Here is a 6,480-nt window from a genome sequence, read left to right on the forward strand (position 1 = left end):
TTCCTCTTTTGTTCTTCCTTCCTTCCTTCCTTAACTTGGTAGAATCCCTCCCAGACTTGTCACCTGAGGAACCCTACTTGATCAAGTAAATTGGTCTGTATCTCCTGCCTTTCTCTTTTCTACATAATAAGGCAGCAAATGTACTCTGGCATTTTAGAAAGCTTTTCAGCAAAAGTGGAACCAAAAGTGTTTATGGTTACCTCACAGTTAAGCTAAACATTTAGTCAAACAGAACTTTCCATTGACTGCTAAGTTCATTACCAGCACTGTCAATAGAGTAAGAATAAAGTGCCACCCAAGGGAATTTTCCAGGATAATGAAACTACTCTATATCTTGATTGTGGTGGTAGTTACGTGACTGTGTTTGTCAAAACACATAGAAATATACACTAAAACAAGTAAATTTTACTAATGTAAATTTTACTTCAGTAAGCCCGGCCCCCAAAAATGTGCTCCATCTCCAAATTTTTTCTCCTTGGATTTTTGAAAGGGAGAGATTTAAAAGATATCTGGATGGATGAATGGATAGATATCCAAAATGCTATAGAGATAAAATTATGTAGTTATAGAAAAGCACTGAGACTGAAACCCCAGAGGCATAATTTCAGGCTCAGCCACACCACTGGCTACACCCCTCCTCCAAGTGACACCGCTAAGTTTACTTACACTTTCTGGAGGTTGTTTCTGCCTCTTATAAGCTTAAGGGGTTGGACTAGAACCTCATTAAGGTCACCTCATTCTCTGTTGAGGTGACCTGATTTGGGGGGAGGGTGGGAGGAGGGGGGATTTGTTTAAGTGTCAGAAAGTAAATCATCTGTCACAAAAACAGGTGGAATGGATAATGTCATGTGAAATTTGAGAAACATCTGTTAGCCTATAGCAGTGTCTGGGTCAAGATGGAGTCACCTGGGTCAAAGTGATGTATCAGATTGCCGAAATCAGAATCTAATTGACCCAAGACATTTTGGCCAGTGTAAAAAAGACTATTATCAGTTTTATAGTTTTTAGGATTATTTTCACTTTCATTAGGAATTGTTGTCGGGTTTTTTTTTTTAAGCTATGGGGGAAGAGGGAAAGAATTAATGAACAGTTATTCTCAGTGTAAGAGAATTATACTCATCTTAGAAGAGTAAAGATTGCCTCTAAGAGGAGTGGGTATTATTTTATGAACATTTTACTGTCTTGCTTTCCTGTAATTGCTTGCTCAAAAATATCTCTTTCAGTTAGAGAAATGAGGAAAACCTGTATCATTGATTGTATCAGTATTGAACGTGAAAGAATAATTCATTGAGCAATATTGAGCAATATATGCTGTAATATAACCTAATTATGTTTGGGAGACCTGACTTCCATTTCCAAGCACAAATAGACCTATTAAAATAGTAAACTTGATAAGATGATGATTTTGAAAAAGAAATAAGAGGAGCCAAGGCAAATTATGCTCTCTGGTTGAACTTGGTTGTCTTCAACCTATAAAGAGCATCTATAAATGAAACCTATGAGACAAGAATCCCCAGTGATAAATTAGAGTACTTTTATGTCAGTGACTTGTCAAACAATTATATATAGCCAGTATCAGCATTATTTTAGTTACTCATAACCCAACAAGGGTGTGGTTAAGATAAAATGTGGCTTGAACCTAGAGAACAGCAGCAACTGAGAAGTCTTCATATATCTCAGAAACACACTGGAATGTGTTTCTCAACAGAGTGCATGGAAACCAAGCTTCTATTGTAAACTACTTTTAAAAAATATACTATAGATATCCCCAGTGAAAAATAACTGCTTTATAGTGTTCATTTAACAACAACATACACAAGTAGAATTCTTTGCACTAACTTACTTGATGTTTCCATAATCATGTGTGACAGTGGGGGTAGGAGGGTACAGAAATCTTCTGAGGGGGTAAATGGGCAGTTGAGTAGCCCTTGCTACACAGAAAGCTTGGAAAGAATAATAAACCTGGTTTATGGTAATTTTTAATAGCCTAGTTGACCCTGAACTTCTTGAAGGTGAAGTCCTTAACTTAATTTGTTTTTAAAGCTCAAGCCCAGCACCTTGCATTGAATGAATTAGTTCTGTTTGGTTTCTTTTTCTTTTTTTTTTTTTGTGGCTTACTTTGTGTCAGGCACTGTGCTACTTCTTTCATGTATGTTATTTTTTTTGACCTCCAAAACATTCCTGTGAGAAAGGTATCATCATTCCTATTTTACAGATGAGGAAACTGAGATTCAGAAAGGTCAAGTAACTTGCCTAATAGCTGGTCACATAATTATGTAATGGTAAACATCTGAAATTCAAAGACCAACATACTCTTTTTACCATACCAGAGCTTGCTTCACTGTCCAAAGAGATTAAACATATATTTCTGTGCCATTCTAATATATTAGCAATTATTATTAAGCTGTTTCTTTTGCTACATTGTTCTGTTAAGACTAGAGGAGATTCATACTTAATGTTCCTACAGTCATTGTTTAACTTATTTTCATTTTTCAATACAGCTTTATTGAGATAAAATTAACATAAATTTCACCTTTTAAAAGTGTATAATTCAGTATTTTTTAGTATTGATATATTCACAAATTGGTGCAACCATGACTACTATCTGATTCCACAACCTTTTCATTACCCACAAAAGAAATCCTGGACCCATTAGCAATCATTCCCCATTCCCCCTTCCCCTAGCCACTGACAATCACTAATATACCATCTCAAAATATTTGCATATTCTAGAAATTTTACATAAATATAATAGAATCATACAATATGTGACCTTTTTGTGACCAGGTACTTTCACTTAGCATACTATTTTCAGGGTTCATCATGTTGTAGTGTGAATCAGTGCATCATTCTTTTTTAATGGCTGAATAATACTTCATTGTATGGATATACCACACTTTGTTTACCCATTCTTCAGTTTTGATAGAGATTTAGGTTATTTCAACATTTTTGATTATTATGAATAATGTTGCTATGATGATTCATGTACAAGTTTTTGCATGGATGTATGTCTTCTATCCTATTGTGTATACACCTTGGGATGGAATTGCTGGATCACATGATAAGTATATAACTGAGGAACTACAAGACTGTTTTCCACAATGGCTGCACCATTTTACATTCTTGTTAAAAGTATATAAAATTTCTGCTTTCTTTCCATCCTCACCAACACTCTTTTTCATTAAAAAAATATATTATAGCCATCCTTGTGGATACAGTGTAGTGTCTCATTGTGCCTTTGATTTGCATTACCCTAATGACCAATGTTGTTGAGTATATTTTAATGTACTTATTGACCACTTGTGCATCTTCCTAGGGTAAATGTCTACTCAAATCCTTTGCTGATATAAGTCCCTGATTCAGACACATGATTTGCAAATATTTTCTCCCATTCTTCTTTTCATTTAATTTTGATGAACTCCAATTTATCTATATTTTCTTTAGTTGTTCTAAGAAACCATTACCTGATCCAATGTCACAAAGATTTACTCCTATGTTTTTTTCTAAGAGTTTTATAGTTTTGGCTCTTATGTTTAGGTAGCTGATCCATTTCAGGTTAATTTTTGTATATGGTATGAGGGAGGGGTACAACTTAATTCTTTTGCAGGTTATTCCAACACCGTTTGTTAAAAAAATTTATTACTTCTCCACGATTGTCTTGACACTCTTGTCAACAACCATTTGAACATAAATATAGACATATAGACATAATTTAAAATAATTTAAATTATTTTCATATCAGCTCAGTGCTTTGTGACCAGCTAGAAGGGTGGGATAGGGAGGGTGGGAGGGAGGGAGACGCAAGAGGGAAGAGATATGGGGATATATGTATATGTATAACTGATTCACTTTGTTATAAAGCAGAAACTAACACACCATTGTAAAGCAATTATACTCCAATAAAAATGTTTAAAAAATTATTTTCATATATTATCAAATTTTTATGATGTCTGCCATGAATTTAATTTAGACATTTGAGCTTTGTACAAAATGAAACAGTGATAAGATACAAACTTACTTGCTCTAAAATAGTTATTGAAAGAATTTTGTCATCAAGGAAGAAAAAGTGAGTGGCTTCTAATTTTGAAAATAATTATACTTCGGTCTTTGTTACAGTAAATTATTCTCTACTGTAGTTTCACCTTAACTGTGAAATGGATTACTCAAGAGCTAGTTTTGAATACAGTAATATATAAATATCATTGACTGCCTTCTATTAAATGCAAGAAGAATTTTTTACTGGTTAACCACTAAAATTACAAAGGGGAAAAGAAAAACACAGCCAGGTAATTATCCTATACAAATGAAATATAATCATAAGACACTAAAAAATCAGAATAAAAGGAAACTTGTCACACATCTCCAAAATGAAGAAGAAATATATTTTATAGTCTCCAAAGTGCTTTCCTTAGAACTTTCCTTTGGCTAAGAAGATTATTCATAGATTTGTTTAAAAAAATAGCAATGGAGGACAGAATATTTTGGTATTATGATATGGATCATTTGTTGTACAAAGTATACAGAGAAAAAGTTGGTTTTAAAATGCGTGTGTTTGTACTAAAGCGGCCATTGACAATATGTAAATGGCTGTAATCCAATAAAACTTTATTTATAAAAACAGGTGGTAAAATCCCTATGTTGTGTAACAGGAACTAACAGTGCTGTAGGTCAATTATACTCCAAAAACAAACTCATCGAAAAAAGAGATCAGATTTGTGGGTACCAGAGGTGGGGGTGGGAGAAGGGGAAATTGGATGAAGGTGGTCAAAAGCTACAAACTTCCAGTTGTAAGATAAGTAAGTACTAAGGATGTAATGTACAACATGATAAATATAATTAATTCTGCTGTATGTTATATATGAAAGTTGTTAAGAGAGTAAATCCTGAGAGTTCTCATCACAAGAAAAATATTTTTGCTATTTAATTTTGTATCTATGAAATAATGTTCATTAAACGTATTGTGGTAAACATTTCATGATGTACGTAGTTCAAGTCATTGTGCTGTACACCTTAAATGTATACAGTGCTATATGTCAGTTATATCTCAGTAAAACTGGAAGAAAAAATTTTAAAATATAAAATGCATGTGTTTGTAGCTTTAACTTTCCTAACTCAACGTTTATGATGGATACAATTAATGGCAGATGTTAAAACCAGGGTGGAGGGGCTTGTGCTTATTATGCTGTTGATGCATTGCAGCATCAAGAGTTGACTGAATTTGTTTCCAGTGGGCAATACATTTGGGCGAAAGATGCCCTGCATAGTACTTGGCAAATTCATACTTTAACTGTCCTTAAATCTTCTGAATGGTGAGTGACTGATTTGAGAATTAGGAATTGTATTCACCAAAAAATTAGGAACTAGCAGGGGAGTTTATATTCTATTTATCCTGCATGATAGGCCTGGGAAAAACAAAAGCAATATTGTGTAAATGGTGGACAAGGAATAATAGTTAAGCTATGGGATGGTATGATATATGATTTTTATGAAACCTTAGCCCAGTCTTTTGTACTACATTGATTACATTTCCTGAAAGGCAAGAAGGAAAGCCACTATGAAAACACTAGGGATGATTCTAAGGAAGCTAAAGTCGCAAAAGGTAAGAAGGCAGTTGTATTATTGAATACTACTAATATCAGAGAATAGAGAGTTTTGTTCCAACACCAAAACCTATATTTAGACTGGCCAAACTTCAAACTTTCAAGTTAGTTACACACACACACACACACACACACACAGTTTTTAAAAGTCTCTGTGAAAAGAAGGTAACCCATTCCCATGTGTTATCATTCTAATTGTCAAAGAATTCTTGCTGCCATTTAGTCAAAATCTTTCCTGCTTTATGATGAATTGGGAGATTGGGATTGACATGTATACACTGATGTGTATAAAATGGATGACTAATAAGAACCTGCTGTATAAAAAAATAAATAAAATTAAATTCAAAAAAAAATCTTTCCTGCTTTAATTAAAGCCTATTTCCTTTTTATCACTTTCCTGTAGTCACACCATATGTATATATATATATGTGTGTGTGTGTGTGTGTGTGTGTGTGTGTGTGTGTGTGTGTGTGTGTGTGTATGTATATATATGTATATTTGAAGACAGTCTTCCAGGTTACCATTGAACCTTCTCTCAGCTTTAAAACTTTAATACCTCTAAACTTTCCTGGAAAGATTCACTTACCATCACTTCAGTGATTTCTGTTATTCTTTGTAAAAGAATATTCTTCTCTTTAAAAAATGATAATGCTCAAATTGGCTTAAGTAGAGTCTCTTCAGGAGCATCTGCACTTTTTGTACTTTTCAAATGAAAGAGGGAACCTAACAATCTCAGAATTCTATTTAGGAGACTTTCATTTATCACCTTGACATTTCTCAAACTGTTGTTTCTCACCATGTGTGGTCATATCTGAAAACTATATAAGAAAACCTTATGCCAAAGCATCTCTCAAATGTTCTGCCTTTGGAGTCAATTTGG

At 33.7% G+C, this 6,480-nt stretch overlaps 1 protein-coding gene across 6 annotated transcripts in view; it reads left to right on the forward strand.

The window, feature by feature from the left end:
- Nucleotides 1–6,480, forward strand: part of NRK (Nik related kinase) — a 144,545-nt gene that overhangs the window by 32,955 nt on the left and 105,110 nt on the right. The gene's annotated exons all lie outside the window — the stretch shown is intronic.

This window comes from Balaenoptera physalus, assembly GCF_965194825.1.
Source record: "Balaenoptera physalus genome assembly, chromosome: X".
In the NCBI taxonomy this organism is placed as follows: domain Eukaryota; kingdom Metazoa; phylum Chordata; class Mammalia; order Artiodactyla; family Balaenopteridae; genus Balaenoptera; species Balaenoptera physalus.